Source organism: Solenopsis invicta, chromosome 16, assembly GCF_016802725.1.
Source record: "Solenopsis invicta isolate M01_SB chromosome 16, UNIL_Sinv_3.0, whole genome shotgun sequence".
NCBI classification, from domain to species: Eukaryota; Metazoa; Arthropoda; class Insecta; order Hymenoptera; family Formicidae; genus Solenopsis; species Solenopsis invicta.
Genome location: NC_052679.1, coordinates 1,978,233 through 1,999,114, shown reverse-complemented (window position 1 = coordinate 1,999,114; position 20,882 = coordinate 1,978,233). Strand labels below are relative to the sequence as shown.

At 36.9% G+C, this 20,882-nt stretch overlaps 1 protein-coding gene across 5 annotated transcripts in view; it reads left to right on the top strand.

Moving 5' to 3' along the window:
- Positions 1 to 20,882, top strand: part of LOC105202340 (zinc finger protein 608) — a 244,967-nt gene that overhangs the window by 71,022 nt on the left and 153,063 nt on the right. The window contains exon 1 of one of the 5 annotated variants that reach the window (XM_011170821.3): positions 19,117 to 19,562. The exons of the other annotated variants lie outside the window; for them this stretch is intronic. The gene's annotated coding sequence lies outside the window, so the exon portion shown is untranslated. Of the gene's footprint in view, positions 1 to 19,116; positions 19,563 to 20,882 lie in introns of those variants that run through there. 5 annotated transcript variants of the gene reach the window in all.

Genomic DNA, 20,882 nt, shown 5'->3' with positions numbered 1-20,882 from the left:
CGAGGTATCCTGCTGTTCGAGAGAAAAGTGCGACGACCCTCCCCCCTCCCTCCTCCTATTCGAAAGTTTAAAACATTAGGGATATATAGGACATCTCTCAAAACATTAAGATAATTATGAAAAAATTACAGATTGTTTTATATCGCATTTGAATGTATAATAGTAGAAAAAAATTGGCGGCGATTTTCTATCTGGATAAAAAGTTATTTCAATGAGAAGTAGACATGTGCTCCAATGAAAATAAAATAAAATAATGAAATAAATAATGAAAAAAATCTGAATTTATTTATTTCAATATTTTAAATATTTAAGATGATTTATATAAAGGCTTTATTGCGATGCAGAGATCAGCTCTAGAAAATAAATAAAATTTATTTATTTATAAAATAATTAAACAGACAATCATAATAAAACTGTATAAATCATCTTGAATGCTTAAAGTACTTATACAGACAAAAATTGAGATTTTTTTAATGTTGCAGAAAATAATTCTAAATTTTAATAACAAATAGAGTAAAAAACAAAAATATATTATTAGATAAAAATATAATCTTATTCGCACAAATTTCATATTTATAGTTTATTTGAAGCGTAAATATTAACACATTTCTAAATTTTATTTGCTTTGCGAGAACCGTATGTCCAATACATCTTTAAAACTCCGACGCTATCGATTAATGTAGCCGGTAATGCTACTGCACGTAGTAGCCATTAATGCACGACGACCAGCCGTTCGACACGTTATTACGCGTTTTATACGAACGCATACTTTATAGACTATTTATCGCGTAATTGCAGACGGAATGTGCTTGATGGCGCGAGTACCGACGAAAATATAAATGACGATGCGTTGAATCGACTCCGTAAAAATAACCCCATCGGATAGATACCATGTAGAAAGAGAGAGAAGGATACCGTGATATTACGTTTTATTATTGTTGGCCGTCTCTTTGTAGTATTTCTGCATGCAGTAAAACACGCACGGGGCACAATTGGCTTGAATAAACTAACACTTGCCGAGAGAAAATTACGTAAATCCATTTTTCGATCAAATCTTTTTGCGTAGTTTTTATAAATAACAACGAAATTTATTGCTTAATTGGATAATTGCGTTATGTTAATTGAATATCGAAGAAATATTTAGATCTATACGTGTTTAAAATATAATTTGAAAGACATATACATAAATATCCTGAAAATTCTCAAAATGTGAACTTAGTAGAAAATGATCGATATTCCAATTCTTTGATACAAGAATAGCATTGAATTTTACTATATTTAATATATTTCAACAATAGCAGAGATTTAATTCATTTCAAGCATTATTACAAAATGATCGCTTCCAATTTAAATTATATTGCCATTACAAAGTTCAAATAATAAATCGATAATTAAAGGACTCTCGAAATAATAAATTAATAGGATAACAACACGTGGCAAATGAGAATCGGGCGCTATATAATTGATGCACATATATTAATACTTTAATACAATTTAATAACAATTAATTTTGATTAAGGCGTCCGATGTTTATTTCAAGAATTATTTATTATTTTCGAATTACTGCCGCGTTTGCTCGCGAATCTATCTAGCTTTTTGAATTAGCATGACAAAGAGAATATAAGAGAGAGAGAGAGAGAGAGAGGGAGAGAGGCATTGGGTATCTTACCTACAAGATATTGATATTAAGCACTAATCGTTTTACGTAATCAGCGAATGCGCGCTCGCCGTGAAGTCGTGAACAAGCTTCTCCATGCCACGCTAATCTTCCAGATTATCGGACATGCTCACGGTAATTAAGTATGTATTACGGTTGCACGGCGCACACGTACACACACGTATGTACGCGTACATATATATATACTATATATACGTGCACAATATATTAATTCATCGCACACACGGCCGCGAGAGCGCATACGACCGCTACTAATGCTGGCATAATGAAACGCATCGTTGCACCGTTGGTTGCGCCGCGCGCGCCGCCGCGTTCCTTCGCGTTATGTCTCGGTGATTTACGACCTGTCCATTGAGAATCTGAGAATTTCCAGGCACGAAGCGCGATTTCGTGTGTTTAGTCACCTCGCGTAGAGAGATGCGCGCGATGTACAGCCCACGTACAGCCGTACGTAGGAGGGTACGATAATACAGGGTGGTCATAAATTCACGCAAGCGCAACACCGCGCGCACCGAGATTCTTCGCGTGGCAGTTTACTTCCTCCTCCAATCACGTAATATTATGCTAAACGCGGTACCGCGGGCCCAAGTGGAAGATTTGTAACATAATTATAAGTGATGATCCGCCCGGCTGTCAATTATCTCAATTTAATGCACTGTCGGTTAAAATAATAACGCAACTTTTGAAACTCATCAGCGAACGGCCAAGTTTGCACGTCAAGCCCATATCTATTCGCAATTATTATACACCATGGCGACATTATCATAAAATAATCACTCGACGTTGCGACCAAGTTAATTTCAATGTAAACGATATGCGGGCAGAATTAATATTTGAGTTGTGTACCTCTGGAGTTTAGCGCAACAACGTTACGCGCTCAACTATATTCAACAAAATTGCCGGGAATGCTCCGCTAGAATGCTTATAATTATGCTATAATTAATGGAAACTGATATGCAGCGCAGTTTATTATAGATATTACGGGGCGTAACGCTCTGTGCTACGTGACATATCGCGATATCATATGATGCGGCTAATTGTTTAGATTAATTAGAACGCTGATGCATAGTTCGGTCCGTGGAGTTATGAGGGTATATCCGGCAGCCTGTACACGCATCGCTCTATGACATTAGCGCTTAGGAACGATGCCAAATACATCTTCTTCATTGTCTCGTTGTCCTGTGCGACAATAACGCACTAAATAGTATTACCGTTACGTTTAATTGATATGCCATTATCGATGAGCTCTCGCCAAATTAAACATTACAAAATTGCGTTTGCATTATATCGCGAAATTATTGATGCAGAATATATTACAAAACGCACGCTAATACGCGCCGTAATCGCACACCTTGTTATTTTTTTCTGCTTCAACACGACTTAATTTCTAAATTTAATTATTACGTGCAGGCACGTTTTTGCATTTCTGCCGGCTGTGGATTAATCAAGCCTTTTAATACGTCGTAGATATAATTAAGCGAAATTAAACGAAATTAAGATAAAAACTTTTTTGTTCCGTTAATGTTTCCTTTCGGTGCAAAGAACTCATTTTCCCCGGTGCTGATTAATAGCTGTAGCTCGGTTTCACAAATCTTGTACACGGTTCATTCAGTGGCATAAAACTACCTTCTATCCGCTCTTGCACTTTCTCCGTAAGTCGAAATCCGCCGGATTGCCTGGCCGCCGCGCTGCTCGTAAAGTGCGCATCGCGATTACGTAAGTTTTCTCTCGACGGCGTTTCGCTCCCGTGAACACGATGCTCCTTCTAGTAATTATCGGCCCTGTACTCCACGAGGACCGATTTAATAAAAGTTTTCCTCCGTTTCGCATCGACGCCTGCCTACGTCGGGACGAGAAGAGTCCCTTAAGGAGGCCGTCGAGTCTTAAGTCGAATTTACACGGTTTATCTTCGACAATCGACCCTCTTGAAAGAGTACTTTATGCAAATATTGTTTCCCAGCAAAAAGATGAAAGGAGCAAAAATAGTCGGTTTAAAATTAATAAGAAGAATAAATACGTGGAAGGAATAAAAAAAAAAGGAAACAGCGATATGATTTTCGAGAAAAATATGGTTTTGACTGAGAACTTTTAGATACTTTGTATATTAAATAAATATTTGTATTGCACGAGTGTTTTAGAACTCTCCGGTAACTCCGGTATATATGTCGTATATACCTAACGAAAACTTAATTCATCAAGTACTATTTATGTTTAAGAAAATAAACTGTGCCGATAAAAACTTTATACCATCTACTACTGTAAACAAAAATTAGAAATACGAAATATTCATCTTTTTATACTTGGAAAAAAACTTTAAAAAACCCTTGCATTTTTGCCGTTTTATTATGTTAAAAGGCGTGAGATTTATCGTCACTCATGAGTGAAACAATCAAGTTGAGCAAAGAATAAAAAAAAAATCACTAAACTTTTTGCATCTTTTGCTAAAAGAGTAATCATTTTGCGTAGATTGTACACTGAAAAAAGAGTTGTAAATGTTTTGTTAATATTACTAAATTTAATACTTGCTAAGTATTCAGAAAAGTAAAATTATTTTTAGTTATATTAACCAAATACCAAATACATTACTTTACTCTGACTACTTTACTAACATTTGGAATTATTACTAAACTTTTTTTTCAGTGTAATACATCGCTACATCACTCATAATATTGACAAATTAACTCAACTCACGATGGTTTCGTTAATATTAAGAATAAAAAAATAAATTTACAACATAATACAACGTAAAGATAATATAACAGAATAATTGCAATTAAGTTATCTTTATTTCTTCTATATATATATATATATATTTTTTTTTTTTTTTACTAAATTCTTGTACGGTGTAAATATCACAGTTACGCTAGTTAGTTCTAGCTCTTAAAATTTTTGGTTAAGATACACATTTATTATTTTCACTTTAAACGATCATATGATATGATCGTTAAAGGCGCAGATTCTGATAGAATAAAACCTCCTTAATCCGATGCATTCGGTCGATTTGAACGGGGAAATCGTCGAAGGCAAGAGCGAACCGTGTAAATTCGCCTTTAGCTTAGTTTCATTTTTTCATTAAACTAAGTGAGTACTCCTTTTCTCTCCCCCTCTCTCTCTCTCTCTCTCTCTCTTTCTCTCTTCTTGACGCGCGATATACTCGCGGCAATCCCTTTAAGTGCTCGATTCGATCCATCGCGAAGGCCCTTACGTCGTCTCGGCATCAAGAATGGCGCGCGATGAAAAAACGATTGAGCCGGTAGCCTAATAAATCGAGAGCCTTCTTCGCGCCGATAATTCTCTGCATTCTGATTTTCGTTCGTTTTCTTTTTTTAACCATGATTGTGTCCTTCTTCCATTCCATTCTCTCTCACGGCTCTTATGTAAATTTATTCAAAAGATACTGGTATAACATATTGGTAATATATTCAACATAACGGCGTTACACGTGTACGATGTTTATTTCAACGATTTTTAATGAAGACACCCGAAATAAAAACAGTGTACAGTAATGTAACGGCTGTAGCAATGCAAATCTTTTCTATATTCCTTGTATCTATTTTTTTTTCTTTCGCGTAAGGTGTCGCTTTTATTTCGAACTTGCCGATATTAATACATTTTATCTGCTTTACGTAATTTATTTCCATTAATTTATTCGGACCATTTTACTCACTAATGTGAAATAATTCTAAATTACGACCGATTGTACGATAGAGAGGAAAGGCTTGGCGTTCTTATTTTGTGTAGAACTTAAAACAGCACTTTGCCCTCTGCGGCTCGCAATTGCTCGCGATAGTATACCACGGACATGCTCGGAAGGCCAGAGAGATAGGCGTGAGTTATGCGTGCACGCATACCTTCGCGCTGATACCCGCGCATATAACGCGCACATATATCACGCGGACGATATTATATCGGAATTAATCCAGGCCCTCGCCATTTTTCTGTCCAAAGAATCTGTATACGTGAAAGTGCATGTTTTTTTTCTATCGTATATATTTATCAAATATAATCTGTATATTCATTTCGAGTTGCATTCACCGTACATTGATCTTTATTTATTTGCTTTCTAAATGAATACGACGTTATTACGCAGGATTCACAGAGAACATTGGCATTTGAACATTCCAGACATTTATAATTTACAATCTAGAAACTTTTATATCTGTTACGCGCGCAGTGGTACGGAGCGCTCTAACCCGTTATCATCAATATTTATAGCTTTCTGGCTTTCCGCAAATTTCGCATAGGTATTTATAATTCCGCGTCTCTAACCGCACGCTGCATATTTATAGTTACGTGTTTCCCGGCTATATATCGATTTGGATAATTAAAATCATTGCCGAATTCAACCGACGTGATATAAATGTCATTTGTTTGAATTCTGACTGAAAATGAGTTGTTTTTTTTTTTAACGCGAGCTTGTATAAATAATTCGGATAAAAATCGGCGATAAAAAGTCCATCATTTATCGCTAACAAGATTTGATTGATACATTACGAAAAGATAAGACACATAGCATAATAATTCGTTTATTTATACATTACATTGTGCTATATGTGAATCGATTTCCATATTATTTACAACTTTTAGAGATTTTATTTATAGTCTCACATATTAAACTGAATGCGATTCCATTGATTGAACCTTTCTCAATAAGTTAATTTTACTTTATAATAAGTATTTGCCTTTCTTTAGCCGCAAAAGTGAGAAGGAAACGAATCTTCCAATGCAAAATCCTACAAGTAATTAAATTAAAAGATCCTTTCGCTTTATCGATGCTGCGCGCGACAGAAGGGACGCTGATAAAGAACAAAAAGATTTTCTCTTTGACGGGACGATATTATCGGTCCCATTAGCGCGCGCGCGCGCGCTCGCGCATTAATGCCAGGCGCAAAAGCGTGCGCGAAGAGCAATGCGATTCCGATTAATTAAGTTGATTAACGATAAACGGAGACGGGACGAGCAGACCGGAAGTGACAAGTGCGTATGTACGCCCGCCGCGATACAATCGGCCATTGTCGGCGACATAACGACGTCGAGTGAACCGAAACGGTTCTCGCACCGAGTAATTAGCGTTTCTCATCGTCATTGTCGCCGTCGCGCGCATCACCGTCGTCGGTGCCGCCGTCGTTGCATCGTCGTCGTCAACGATGCCGGGAGGTACCGTTTAACGAGGCGTTAAAACGCTCAAAGCGTCTCGAAGCGGCGCCAATGTCCTGGGAAAGGATATCCTGATCGCGATATTATTCGCATCGTCAACTTTCACGTATATTTCCGGTTAGAGCGTAAACGCGAAAAATTATTGGCCGTTAATAACGAGCCAAGTTTAGTTCTTGAAAGAATCCTTTTATTACCGTCTTAAAAATACTACAGAGTTACAAGAATAAAACGGAAAGTTTCACGTATTTATTTACTGTTGGTATTTATCTTATTCGTATACGGAGAAAATTTTCTTGCAAAATTTGCCTTCAAAATAATGACATCGTGTCCAACAATCCCTTTGATCCCGAGATTGTCTTGAAATTTAATGTCTTCTGGAAAAACTCTGGAATTTTAGAACTAACTCTCCTGGAATTTTTATTTTTATTTTTTTTATTCTAAAAACGAATCTATAATTCATTTTGTTCGCAATGCGCATGCCTGGTATGAAAAAGCGATTGCAAGAGAAAAAAAAGACCAGATGAAAGAATTGCGTGATATTGAAGAGTCAAAGAAACGCAATAAACTTGTGGAAGAATTAAAAAAATAAGAAAAAAAGTAATTTTAAATGAAGCTTTGAAAACAAGTGCGAACATTGAAAATTGCATCGATCATTTAATGAAATACATTTTAAATTTTAATTTTAAAAGCAATAAGGCCAATTATTAATAGAAAATTTAAATTTAATATTTTAAATTATAGAATAAAGCAGAGCAATCATTATTTCGAATGTTCGTTTGATAAGGCCATTTTTGTAAAGCAATAAATAATAATGTTTCTTTGTTTTTAATTCATTTGTCGTATAGAAACCTAAAACTTAAATACAAAACATAATATTATCAATGAGAATTAACCAACTTGGAAAAACAAGGATTTTTATCCTGAAAATATTCTTGAATTGGCTAGCCAGATATCGCTAGACACTATGAATGATAATGTCATGGAATTATATGATAAAATTTATCAAAAATTTTACTAAATTTTACTAAAATTACAGTAAAACTTTTTGAGATTTATGTTATCCCGCAACTCCCTGCTTTTGAAGGTAAATTTTATTTCAAAATTCTCTCCGTGTATTTTCAATATGAATTGCGTTGTCAGCAATTACAAATATTTTTTTATCCTGCATATGAGATTACTCGATTTATATGTCAGATATTTTTAAAATATTTGTGAGCTTTTTGCGTGGATTGTAGAGTAGAAAAAAACGTTAGAAAAAACCGAAGTGCGGTGTTCTTTTTCCGGAACATCCGATAAGGGGATACATGTTAAATAGATATGTAATCAGATATTAAAAGTAACATGCTGTGCGCTTGAATGTATTTCTTCATGGTCTATTTCATGCTCGACTATAGCGGCATTATTCTCTTTAACTTTATGTTACGGACAGATTGAAATTTATTTGCGACACGGATGAGTAAACGTAGCTTCGAGATCGATATTGCTTGCGGTATTTTGAATGAACCGACGATGTTATGATGGGAATCGCGTTCAACTGCAAAGAGTGTGCGACAGACTGTAAAGTCGCGTCTACGTGACCTGTCTACGTATCATCCACATGATGTTTACTATGTAAAAGACACACGATAAATAATTTATCGTGACACACGTACATGTTACATTAGACTTATTTAGATCACACTCAAATAATTCGTACGAGATAGAGAATGATAGAGAAAATAGCCATCGTCAGTTTAAACTTGCATGAAATGTCAAGATAATATCGTAATCGATATTATCGAGCTGTTAATAATCAACTTGTTCCGTTACATTATTGATATTGAGATAGTACGATACTCTTAATCGAAGATTGATATGTAAGCTGCGAAACATGTCGCTCCTCGAAAGAAACAATCTCGCTTTCGATAAAGATATCGCTGTTGTGTCTTTTGACTTTTTGCGTTGGACACCCTGTACATTGTCGATCTTTACGCCGGCGCTGACACGTTTAGCGATGATGGAGCGATTGCATTGTATTCGCGACCGTGATGAAATCACGTTCTTTTCCTGCCTTTTTTCGCGTAATTGGGTATCATTCGTTACGGGCAACATACTCACTCCCCTCCTATTGTCGAGCAGTGCGGCGAACGTTTTGGAGCACGTAAGCGGTTACGACAGCTCTAAGACGGATGCGTGAGTTATTGCGTTCTGCCTCTTTAATCTCATGCGTATGCGATTGAAGGAACTTTCCAATCGAACAATTATAGGCCTCTCAAGCGAATTGGTATAGTAAATTTAGTTAATAGTAAAGTTCAAATACGCGGGTGAAACTTGTATTACTATATTATGTTTTCATTATATAAAAGGTTCTACAGTTAGATGTGATTATTGACATGAATTCAGTTTTTATACACATCTAACATTTTAAGAGAATTTTAGCTTTATTCTTTATGTAACAAAACAAATTTAATTATAAAATATAATAGAACACATGGTTATTTAAATCAAAACGTAATTCTAGAGTTTAACAACGATTATTTGTAATTCGCAATGCACGAAATATTGAATAGATTATTTATTACATTTTTTTTCAATTTTGGATGCGAATGGCCGAATTTTGGCTTTGAAACTAGTTATAAAGAAAAAAAAAAAAACGATAAAAAATTTGATTTATAATCGTTTTTGCTGCGAAAATTACTATATTTTGCTGAAGTTTTAAATAAATAACTTTTAAATGTGTAAGTGGAATTAATTAATTTTTGTACAAAAATATTTATTAGAGTTTTATTTTTATATGTACAAATTTTGGTGTAATTGGTAATTAATAAGTGAATTGTACTGCAATTTGACACCGATACTCAGACATTATACTAGAATATTCCATGAAAATTTTATATTTTTGGTATTTTTAGACACACACGACCCATATATTTTTTAAGTGTCTTCACTTTTAATACACAAAACTGGCAGGTTAAATTAACAAAGTGTGCTTTTCTAGCACATCTTTGTGTATATATTAAAGACGGTTTTTCATTGTCTAATTTGCTTGAAATATGAGAGTAAGAGTTTATCGAAGAAGTGTAACCATCAATCCTTATTATGAAATGAGAACCGGTAAATAGTTCCGAGGCAGCTTCTAACGATACTCCTTTCTGCGCACATAATCGTGTGTCCACGATTACACTGTTTATCGTATGCAGCAGACTTTGCTCCCGGCGCTAATTGTCGGCAAATTATGCGACGGTAATAATCATGAACTGCCCCCGATAATAGTACCGAAGTTTAATAATTATGAGTGTGTTTCATGCCCCCGAGGATCCGCTCGCTCACCCGCTCGGCCTGATCAATTATCCCAGAATTCAATTATGTCGAAAAAGCAAGCCGGCTATCCGCTCTCGCGTTCGTGTAGCGTAATTACGCGGTTGCATCCGCGCGCTTTTTGCACGATCCCGCGATATCTCGCATCGCCTGTGCCGCATAAAGTGCGCTTTATGTAACCTTCCTTTACGACCGTCTCAAATTTTAGACGCATCGTAAAGCCACATCTAAGAATACTTAAGGTTTACACATTCCTATCGCTAGTGTAACGGATCTCTTCAACATCTAGTTGAAAATCAATTTTTAACTTAATTAAATAATTCTTATTAATTATTGCTAAAAACATGGACGAAAGTATTGAAGATATATTATTTTCAGAATGAATAGGAATACTACTAGCAATTTTGTGCCATTTTATTTTATTTTTTCTGCATTGGTCGTCACAATGACAGCGATGTCAGAGTATTGATATTTGATCTTCATACAGCAATCATGCAAATGTCAGTTAGACGAGTGTTTGCCGCTGCGTACAATGGCAATGCCAATAATTACGACGTGACGCGTATGATACCGTATATAATTGGACGATGCGATAGCCACCGGTAAATACACTGTTGCGAAACGACTACACAGTCGTAATTCGTTCTACGACGTGATACATGCCAATGTAAATTGCAAATATCTTACAAGTCGCGCGTGCGAACGTTCAGTACATTTGCGCATACGGTGTCCTAGAAATCGCGCGCTCATTTTATCACAAATGCACTCAACATTTTTTATAACGGACTTATAAATTGCTTGGTGCCAACACAATTTTGATATTTCATGCATGATTCAATTCGTCAAGATACTCTCATTTTATGCTAAACGTATGAAATCACGTGTTACGTACGTGCTTCGTTTTAAGCTGATTGACACAAGTGGGTTTCTGTGGGAAGAGGGAGCTAAAACGAAGTTCGTTTGTTTAAACTAAGGAATGCCACGGCGGTTTTAAATGCAGGACAAGAAAATCGCAGTCATGTTTTCTACGCGGGGGTCAAATGTAAGGGTCACGATGCATCGGGGAAGGGGCTTAATGCTGGCGTTACTGGCCACTGCACCGAGAGCACGAAGAGCATTCACGGAACAGCGTTATACCAGCAATGCAATTTGCCCGAGACGCGACGTACCACTTTTTTTTTCCTTCCCTTTTTCTTTCTTACCTCCTTCGCCGCCTCTATTTATTCTTCACGAAGGCATCTCACGCTGTCGTGAGATCGACCGCATCTTGTGTACGCTTTTACCTATAAAAATTTCATTTGCCTGGCATACGCCATTATATCGATGCCTGTTTATTATATTTTTTTCCTTAAACGCGTATACTGTTTTATTTTTTTTTTACGAATATTTATATATTTGCATTAATCAATTAATGATAATACGATTTGTCATAAATTTATCACAATTCTGATAAATGTTTTTTTTTTTTTTTTTTTATCACCAGCATTTCGAGTATTTTATTAATATCAGCGTGAGTCTGTTATCGTGAAATTTAATTAATTCACATTTGCGTGCATAATGCTGTATATACTCTCCTAGACTATAATCTAGACTATAACTTTTGCTGCAGGTATATAAAAAAATTAATTATCATTAATTGAGCTTGATCCAATTGGTTGATGAGTGCGATCTGTTATGTAATGGCGATCGATAAACTTTTTATGTAATCACACAGTGTTTATTTCGCGACGTATATGCTATATACATGTATATATATTTCTGTTCAATGTTCTGTTTAGGTCACTCGAATCTCCGAGTTGCACGTAAGTTAGATAACTGGATGTTTTGTGAGTAACTAAAGCTTGGAAATTAAAGCGATTAAAATGTCCGTATACATATGGATGCTTTACAAGTTTACAAAGTAATTTATCACGAGCGCCATTATCACACGGTTTCGGAAGGGAGCGTATGAATTTCGCACGCGATAAACATGACTAAATCAAACCGGATACTCGTTCCGGGAAGTTTCCTCTCGTTACACGCTCGCCGATAGCAAGAAGAAACAATTATCGGGGGCCGCTCAGTCTTAATTAACGCTCTCGATACGTACATTACTGTAATCAGCTATTGATTAAATACGCGACTTTATACGGTCGGTCACGAAGCGATCGGTCCGACGACGATAACCTCATGACCGATAAAGGAGACCACTCTTTTCCCCGTTTTCGATGAATTATTGTCGTTTCTATGGCGCTATGGATAATCGCCCTCAGAGAGCGAAAGCCCCTAGATATTGAAATAACGTAAATAAATTTGTCTCTTAATTTTTATGTATTTAAAATTTTTAATTAAAAAGTTTCTTTTTCTATTTTAATTTCGGTAAAGGATACATTGTTTAAAAAATTGCGACGTATCTATCGCCTTGTATGTATTTCTCACCTCGCATAAGCCTCATGTCAGTCAATATCGCGAAAAGAAGGCAGATGGAAAACGGATTCGCGCGAACGAATTAATATTCGATATTATATTCGTCTGAATGAATACGTCGTTTGAAATTAAATGCGAAAAATCTGCGAGCGTCTCTTTTCTTCTCATTGCTCTTGAAATGGAAATGCGACTCAATATAGGGAGAGGTCCGATTTATACTTAGCGATCTCCTGACTCGGGCAAATCTACAAGTGGGGTCGAAACCCGTTATATATTTCGATCTCTGCTGAAGATTACACCAAGTGTCGGCCTCCTCGAATGCTCGTCTAGTCGCCCTTTTGATGCCGCATTCGTTGTTTGCACCCCAAGATGGAATCGGAATTTTTTCCTCGAAATCTTTTTATGAAAAAATTACAGTTTATTCTATACGATTCATGTAGGAAAATATAAAGATTCTGCTTTTATCTTGCAATATGCAATATCAAACATATATTTTTATAAAATAGTCTAATTATTAAAAATTATATAAAAATTATTAAATATTAAAATATTACTATATTGTTGTACATTAATATATTTTGAGATCTTATTAAGTAATAATGAATAGAGAACAAGCTTGCTTTACAAACGTAATTAAAAGAAGATTAACGACCACTAACGAGCAAATTAAGAAGGATTATTCGATATATAATATTCGTTTATTCGAGATTATATGTATAAATGAAAAGAATATCAAATTCTTTTTAAGCAATCTTAACATATTTCTCGGGAAAAAGGAGAGATGCACGGAAATATCAATGGGATATATACGGAAATAACTGATAGGCGAAGAAATTTATGCAATAGACTTTTTCGTTCCTTTCATTTCTCGTATTGTAATTAAATGAAAGTGACCTGAATCACGAAGAAGGTAGTGCAAGCTGAAATATTAAAAAACTTCTTACTTTCCTGGAATTCTCGTGAGTGCTCTTAGTACCTCGCATGCAATCTTTATTCCTTAATTATCGCCGGAACGGAAAGAGATAAATACGGCCAAATAGCGTACATACACAGATTCCTTTGTGTTCCCGCCGCCCTTTATTTACCCGGTATAATTCTTTCATTTTTAAAAGGGAGTTTTGACGACCCTAAACCGCTGCGCTATTCGCCTGAGGCTTTGGGCCCTTCCCCAAGCCCTCTGTCGAACGTCAGGCCGAGGGTCGTCGTCGGTGGTGGTAGTAGTGATGGCGGTGGTGGTGGTGGTGGCCACAGCTTCACGAGGCGAACGTTTTCTCTAATTCAATTTGAAAAGCCTTCCTGGAGCGCGTCCAAAAGACATCCCGTATTCATGCTGGCAGAATGGCACTCGTAACTCATAACGGTACAGTCGCGATTTCCGTACGAACTGCCGCGCCGCTCATGTTCCACTCGTAAAAGGTTCGACACCACGCTCGATGCGATACGTTTTTATGAACGGCACGAAGACCGTGTATTATTCCGCGCTCGAGGATGGGCGGGGAAGGGGGCGGATCGAGCATTAATATTAATCTGGCGATGGGAGAGCAGTTTTGCGTGTTATAATACGTTCATGTCGAACAGAGTGTAGCAAAGCAGTTTATATCTTACGCTTATTGCTTTTATTTTTGCTTTTATATATTATCCGCTGGTGTTTTAATTTGACGCGACTACAGCATTTTCGAAATTGAAGCGGAAACATTTTCTTTCTCTCTGTTATTTCTGACCACGATAGCGCGTGATAATTCATTCCAGAAACATTTCGTTGGCGCACTCTCGCAGTATCCGAGCGTTTCAATATTGCTGCTTAAAAGAATCGACCCCAAAAAAAGATTTAAAAATTTTCCGAATCCAGCGATATTCATAAATTTTTCGAATTTATGATCGTTTATTGAATCGTATATTGATAGGTATTTTTATACTTTTATTTTTTTTTTTTCATCGCTCACGTTCTACATATTGTATTTTTACATCGTGTCGATCAGAGGAAATTGAGAACTTTAATGTGAATTTTATCTTCCCAAGCAATTTAAAATTAACCGTGCATTTATTCTCATATGACAGAAACGGCACTCCGCTCTCGATAACATCGAATAATTTAAATGTTCGAATTTTTTATAGAAAATATATATATTGTCAATAAAGCAATTAACATTTTAATTGTCCGTGTTGATTGAATACATGATTAGTTTTAACTAATTAAAAAAAAAGAGTTAAGATAATAATCAGGGCATTGTCTACCGGGAAAAAATCGGAAAACCTAGAATTTTTAGGAATTTTATTTTTTATCCTTGAAAATCATGGGATTTTCATGCGATTTATAGTAGTCAGCGAAATTTTTGAAATTTTACTTTTAAATTTAAATTCTTTCTCTTTTTCGAGCGAAATCGTTTCTTTGATTATTTTTTCTTGATAATGCAAAAACGATTAGCAATAAATGTGGCATACACATTCACGTGTAATTTTAGAATTTTTATTAAAAAATTAGTGACAATACATCGTTTTAAATTGTGTTTAAACATTTTCGAATTCTGTACAAATTAAGTTCGTGCAGACAAATCGTTATACGCCATTATTTCTTTAGTATTTTTAAAACTTTAATGTTCAAAACTCGAGTGGCTTTTTGTGATTGCACGATTGGGGAACATTAAAAAGTATAATAGAATAAATTTATTTCAAAGTTGTATTAAAAATTCTCTAATTCCACCTGGAGTTTTGAATTAAAATTCCGGGAATTTTCAAAGAATTTTTTGACAGAATTGGAGTAAACACCTTCATCATACACTTTTAAAGCAATGATATATTACACAACGATGTGCTTTCTTCTTTCTCGGGCAATATTAAATTAAGCTGACTCAAGCAAGCGAGCACGAGCGAATGCGGCCGAACAATTAGCTTCACCGAGTGCAATGACACCGGTCGTTCGTGTTTGCTCGCGTTCACTTGATTCTTGGCTCTGACTTTGTAAAAAAAAATTGCATTAGCACATTTGTTAAGCGTGTAAGATTATACAATAAGAGAAACAACATTGAAATCATAAAATTGGTTCACATTTATATATTGCGAAAACGATTTATTTTGCGCACGTACACAGTATGCATAAAATATTATACGTATTATTCAGGTAGATTTTTCAACGTAGATACACACGGAATCCTCGAAGGGATTATAGCGAGCGACGAGCTCGCTCCGCAGCGATGTTCACGAGCTAGGACTCACGGCGCGCACTCTCTCGTACTTTCGTGCCCGGCTGTACCGCGGACGAGAGGAGAACCACGGAAGGGAATCCGACGTGAAACGAATTGTCCCGCGTCGCGGAACGTCGGCGCGTCCAGACCGGCCGGCCGCGACGCGATGGACGCGCGTCGCGGCACGCTCGTCCGCGTTCTACGGCGTCGAGCCGATCGCAACGGCCGGCCGCGACGCGCCGTCGTCGCGCGGACGTCGTTCGACGGGTGCGCTATCGCGGTGAATCGTCGGCCAATATTTTCCCCGGGTCGTCGGGAACGCCGGGTCTACGGGCGAACACAAAATGGCCGCCGGCAGGAACGATCGACCGTGCGTGAGCGCGAGCGAGCGCGAAAATCTTGTTTCTCCCTTTCTCCGCTTCTCTCACACCGATGCACACGTAGATACATACCGCGCACACATGGACACGCGCGCATGAAATTTTCTCGCTCTCCTTCTCTTTCTCTTTCTCTTTCTCTTTCTCCGCGTTATAACTCGCCGATTATGCGCGTCGATAGTGAGATTGTATTTCACCGTTAATTAGCTTCACCAATGCCATTTAGATTTATAGTGTCAGCTGTCATTATATATGGCACTTGACAGATAAACAAACGCGATGCGTCGTTTGTTATCTTTCTTTCTTCACTGATTGTGAGAGAAATATTGTGGGGAGAAGTAGACCAAACGTTTACTGTTAGATAGTGATCGAGTGAACTTTATAGTTAATTACTAAATATGTAGTTGTTTTGATCAAACAATCTGTAGCATTAATCAAACAATTGTTTTTATACGTTTATACTATAAGGGTTTCTCAAATATAATTGAAGTTTGGTACCTACAATATTCATTTGATCACTATTTAACTAAACGCTTGATTAATATTTCTCTCAGTGTTCCTATATAACCCATATTCACTGAGAGAAATATTAATTAAACGTTTAGTTAAGTAGTGAAAAACTAGGTTACAACGAATTATTCGTTTATAAGTTGTACAAAAACAGTTGTTTGATTAAAACAACTACATATTTAGTAATTATAACCATAAAATTAATTTGATCATTACTTAACTAAACATTTGATTGATCTTACGAAATATTTCTCTCAGTGCTGATCTCTATTCGCATTAACACACTATGTCCATCACGCTTCTTTTTATCTTTCTGAGACGTTCTTCTTTCGTGACGGTTCTTCTGTCTTCCCACCGTCTTTTTCTCTCGCGCACCAGCGGTCCTCCTCGTCGATCCTTCTCATCGAAGTCCCTCCTCTTTGCATTCCTCTTCTTCTTTCTACAAGACGTTTCTCTCTCTCTCTCTCTCTCTCTCTCTCTGTCTGTCCACAGTGTCCTTCCTCGCCGCCCTTACACCAACGTTGCTCTCTATTTCTACGTCGTTCTCCGTTCCTCCCTTTACGACGATGTCGCTCTCCGTTTCTCGCACCCTCGCGAGGGTGCAGTCGCGCGTCCTTATCGCACGCGCACGTTACGCGAGAACGACTGACGTCTGCTCGCGCTGTCCTTTCCTCGGCGAAATATCGCGCCGTCCTCCTCGCTACACTCGCGACTCCCAGCTCGCGTCGGGTGCGACGAAGAAAAAAATACGCGCTGCATCTTCGTTGCATTCATCGACCACGGTATCCTCGTCGCGCCTCGTCGCTCTCGCGACGTAGCCTGCAGTCTCTTTCCGATCTTCTATCCCTCTCCGTTGAACGTCAAGCATTAGTGACGTCCGTCTCTCTCTCTCTTTCCTCCCGACGAAGAACATCTCTCGTGCCGTTGCAGTCGCTCTTAATGCAAACACGTAATGCTATTGACTCGCTCGCACCACGGCAATGCGAAACGGTTCTCTCCATCCATCCTCACGCAGTCTCTTCTCTCTTTCTTGTAACTGTTGCTTCTCTTTCTTCCCAGTGGAGGATATGCTTTCATTCTCACTCCCATCACAGACGCATATGTTATCGACTCTCTTTCTCTTTCTCTCTCTCTCTCTCTCTCTCTCTCTCTCCCTGCCTTTATTTCTGTCTCTGCCTACATCTCCTCTCTGTGTGAAACACAGGAGATGGAAAAGCACAATTACAGACGCGACAGCGCTGACTACTTGGCGACCGCGGGCGATAGTGTTTGCCCGCCTCACGTATTCACGCACGAACGCACGCATCGCGTCGACGCGATTCAAATATAGGCGTCGGCAATGCCGGCGACACAAGCGCGTCGCCGTCGTCGTCGTCGTCGTCGTCGTCGTCGTCGTCGTCATCGTCGTCGTCATCGTTGCGGCTTGCTTGCGCCACGGCCTGCGACGACCGCGCGCACACTAATTGTGCGGCGTACCCGGACTGAGTTACATCGTCTCGTATTATGCATACGCGATATTGCCGGGATCCGCACGACGTGCAGCCGGAGGCGTGTGAGCCATTGTCGTGTGTGCGCCGAATACTCCGATTCGATATCCCTTCTGTGTGGTCTGTATCGATCGAATCTGACGGAGAAAAGCGCAACTAGCCACTTCGCTGCTTGTTTGAACGTTTATTTAGACTATTTAGCATGTTCCAAGCCATTTCTTCGTCATCGCATCAAAGACGAAATTCTCTTGAACTATGCAACGTTATCTATCCTTCTCCCTCTTCTCTCTTTGTTTTCATTCAGCCATGACAGAAGGAAGAGTTGCCTGATGCGTATCATTTAAGTTATTTTTTTATTATTTTTCGCATTTGGTGCTGTTTTGGATGAAAATCAAAGTTCGAAATTGTAGCTCAATTTTTTTAATTATTACATGTTAAACCTTTCAGTAATAAGAATTTAATTTTTTATAAGCTTTTCTGTAACATATGCTGCGAAAGATGTGATTTAGACAACCGGTCGCTTAAAGTGTACCTGTGGTCTCTTAAATCGTATCATTTTCAAAAGTATCTAATTTATGAAATACAATAATTAAAAATATAAGGAATTATTAACTAAAATTTATTTCATTAATAATTTATTGAAAGAGCAATGAAATATTTAATAATTAATAAATAACAATAATGAAAAGATAAGAATACTGAAATAAAACTGATTTGAATTTATTTTCGTATCGACGTATTTTTTTATTTATCGCAATTACCAGTTTTACTATTATCACTTATTAATCTTACATTAGTATAATTCTTTATAGTAAACATCGTCGTGGTACGAATTAGGAAACTTGGTACAGTTTAATGTAAAAATATCAATTTAATTTTTATAATAATTTTAAATATGTATATTCAATGAACGTAAAATATTCTACGTCCTTCTATTATGAACAATTAAAAAATTATATTATCAGTTATATAAGTTGATAAACAAAAAATATATGTCACAAAATGTACCTAATTTCTTAAAATGCCGATAGCATGGACGAAACAAAATAAAACTTGTTAAATTTTTGTCTATACTACTTATTTACTTTTTATTTTTGTTATTAAATGTTATTTACATAAAGTAAAAATGTATAATACTTAATAGGTATGCTTTAGCAACTTTCCCCTATCGGCCACAAGGAGAGAATACCACGTATCATCCTCTTTTTTTATTTACGATCTTTTAGCAGTTTATTCGTTATCGTAACCGACATTTTTTTTTTACGACTTCTTTCTAATCGACGTGGATAAGGCCGGCGCTTATGCAACCGCGTCGGTATGTATTATCCGCGGCTCGTAAAGCTGATTAACGACTCACGTACACGTCGGATGCGTCTTAATTCTTCTTTGGGTGTCGCTCACGCACGGCGCCGTAAAGTGTCCCACGTGTGACGGGAGCTGCGAGATTATCAACCAGCCGCGTGACCAGGTACGCAGAACGCCTATACCAGATGAACACGTACACATATATTACTCGTACAAAGTGTATTCGCTGCTGTCACTTAAACGACCAAGTTCGCACGGCAGTACGCCCACTCGTCGGGCACGCGGAAACATTTTCTCGTCGAGCCGATAATTGATTTTGTAAACCTCGAGGAATTTACATCTCATTTTCACTTTATCAGATCGATGAAATTACGTAGTGCTCGAGAGGTATCTCAACTCGCTCCTTGCTGCCTTTACCGTAGACTCATTAAATCTACGAGTATATCGTCGGCGCGCAACTTCTTTTAATCATAAAAGTCAACATACGTGTACGTATCTCTGCAGAAGAAAATTGCGGAAAGTGATGGGAAGTTAGGGGATTACACTATCTGGCTATCGTTAAAAGGAAAACAAAAAGTTGTGTATCTGAACTAATTAACTGCACGGAGAGAGAAGATTCAGAGTATTAGCCATAAATATGGTTCGTTCAGCCATATTGCACGCTTAATATAAACACTATCATGCCATATTGATAATGCAATCGCATGATTACGGATAGCCCAATATTGTTAATGGTAGTACATCTGTCAGCTTAGACTGAGGTTAAATTCCAAAATGTCCTTTCCGACGAAATTTTACTCAAAATATATAGCGTACGTAATTATATACTAAGGTAATTGTACTTCTATATGACCCACTTACTGTTTTTAGTAAGTAGTTACATGGTGAATTGAACAAATAACGCTAGTATGTTGTACAGGCTTGACTTGTTTACAACAGTTTACTACTCAGTTTGTGTATTCTGTTGTTGAAAGTGAGGTCAAAGTAGAATTTTATTGATTGTGTTTCTCACGATCTAATATTTTGCAGGAAAGTTACTACTTTCTATAACTGTTAAGCGATGCTTATTTATTTTTGCAGTATACAAATATAGTAGTTCTATATTTGTACTTTACAGCGCTGGATTTAATTTATATTTTCATATTTTCTATTTACACTCAGAGATAGAAAACTTTATAAAGTAGAACCATCTAGATCAATAATGACACACGTCGATTCTAATGTTTTTTTAGTACTTTTATTACTTCGGATAAATTTTAATCCACTTACTAAACTCCGATTCATATATAGTTTTAAGGAGAAAAAATTAAAATAAGTCAATTTGTTTACTTACTAATAGATTATTGACTACAATAATTCTTTGTGTACTTTTATATGTCAATATGTTAGTAAACATGTCAAGGTTAATAAATTTATAAATGTAACATTGAATCATTTTATTATCTATTTTTCGAACATATTGAATACATGTGACTTAAATAGT